Source organism: Peromyscus californicus, unplaced genomic scaffold (genome assembly GCF_007827085.1).
Source record: "Peromyscus californicus insignis strain IS unplaced genomic scaffold, ASM782708v3 Scaffold_9__1_contigs__length_137607984, whole genome shotgun sequence".
NCBI classification, from domain to species: Eukaryota; Metazoa; Chordata; class Mammalia; order Rodentia; family Cricetidae; genus Peromyscus; species Peromyscus californicus.
The window spans coordinates 132,193,864-132,196,002 of NW_026294617.1; the positions used below are offsets into that span (position 1 = coordinate 132,193,864).

General features: G+C 44.6%; 1 pseudogene; it reads left to right on the plus strand.

Moving 5' to 3' along the window:
• Positions 1-312: 312 nt before the first annotated feature.
• LOC128106206 (voltage-dependent anion-selective channel protein 1-like) lies at positions 313-1,875 on the plus strand (annotated as a pseudogene).
• Positions 1,876-2,139: the final 264 nt, after the last annotated feature.

Below are 2,139 nucleotides of genomic sequence, written 5' to 3' on the forward strand. Positions count from 1 at the left end.
TTCAACTATTACTTCCAAAATACTTTGCAAGCAATTTGTGAGCAATTGTGAGGATACATTTAAAGCCTAGGAAAGAGAGTGGAGTGGACTCTAAATGGCCTGTCAACATGGAAGTACTTCCTGCACAAACTTAACTATGAAAAGATGAAAATAAAAGATTACAAACTTTTTACAAAGATCCTAACTTTTTACAGATATTCTTTGTAGCTTCGATGTAATGGGACATTAAGAGCAGTTTCGTGATGTTGGTGTTAGGATTACCTATGATACTCCCATCCTTTTCCCTGCAGCCCCCACCATAGCTGCCTGGGATCCCTCCATCATTGCATCTGAGAAGACAGCTATGCCTTCCACACATGCTGGTCTTGGCAAGTCCACCAGGGATGTCTTTACTGACGGCTACAGATTCGGCTTAATAAAACTTGATTTGGAAATAAAGTCTGAGAACGGATTGGAATTTACCAGCTAAGGCTCAGCCAACACAGAGCACACCAATGTGAACTGCAGCCCAGAGACCAAGTACAGTGGACCAAGTATGGCCTGATATGTCCAGACAAGTGCAATACAGACAGCACCCTGGGCACCGAGCTCACTGTGGAAGACCAACTTTCATGCGGACTGAAACCGACCTTTGATTTACCCTTCTGACTTAACCCTGGGGGAAAAATACCAAAATCAAGACAGGGTACAAGAGGGAGTTTATCAACCTGGGCTGTATGTTGACTTTGACATCTCTGGGCCCTCTGGTGCTGGGCTATGAGCGCTGGCTGACTACCAGACGAATTTTGAAACCTCGAAGTCCCAAGTGACCCAGAGCAACTTTGCAGTTGGCTATAAGATGGCTGAATTCCAGCTTCATACTAACATGAAAGACAGGACAGAGTTTGGTGAACAAGAAGGTGGGGACCACTGTCCATCTCGCCTGGACAACAGGAAGCAGTAACACTTGTTTCAGAATAGCAGCCGAGTGTCAAGTCAACCCTACACTTGCTCTTTAGCCAATATGAGGAACTGCAGCCTCATCAGATTAGGGTTCACTCAGACCCTAGAGTCAGGCATCAGACTGACACTCTGAGCTCCGCGTGATGGCAAGCACATCAATGCGGTGGCCACAAACTTGGTGTGGCCTGGAATTCCAGGCATAAATGAACATTGTACAATTGTTCACTACTTTGCAGCATAGCTACTTTCAGAATTTAGTGTGACTTTTAATGTTGTGTATTGGGGATATGAGAATTGATAAAGGTCATGTTAGATCACCAGACTAAGGAAGACTGGGCTTTAAGGTGTGACCATTTCAGAGGTAAAGAAGAAACCCAATTCCAGGGTAGATGTGGGTTGGGGAGGAGCCTCTCTGGAGATGTCAGGTTGCAAGTGGAAGCTGGGAATGTGTGGGCCCTTTGGAAATCTGTATGGAGTCCACAGATGAAGCTGTGACTTCCTGAGCATTGAACCTTGGTGTGCTAATCTTAACTACTGAGAAGCATGCACGCACCTATGTGAAAGGAATGTTTTTAGACAGATCTCCATGCCCTGTTCCCATTCTAGCCCAGCAGTCACCTGTTTTACAAGAGTAGTCTTCAGGGTGTGGTTAGTTATTTCTTTTGTACCATTCTAGGGTAGAGAGGGTGGGCATGATGGAGCCGGTCATTCAAGACTTAATCCTTTCTTGTGGTGTGCTGTGGCTTTCTTTTTCTTTCCTTTCCTTTCTCTTCCCTCCCTCCCTCCCTCCCCTCCTGTTCTTTTTTCTGCCATTACACCAGAGTATGAAATAGCTTCTGGGATCTCCATCTCTGAGCCGGGACAGGTGATTGTGGTCACACCATAACAGCACCAGGAATCTAAACCAACTTCTGTTATAGCCTCACAACTCTATTTTCTAGCAGTTTAATGGGTCCATTATAAACTCCTTTATTTTGTGTGAAATTAGCTCCTCCCCTTCGAATGCTGTAATTAACATCACTGAAAATAAAATGAATAAAATATTGAAACATTAGAAAATCCTTATGAAATAAGTAGTGACCTTCCTCATCCATCCCATTCTTAGGACTCTTCCAAATGCTCTTCGTTCTTGAACCCTGTGACTGGACACCAGAAGGTTCCCTCATGGCTCTCCTTCTCGTGCCTAGCTAGGTTTCT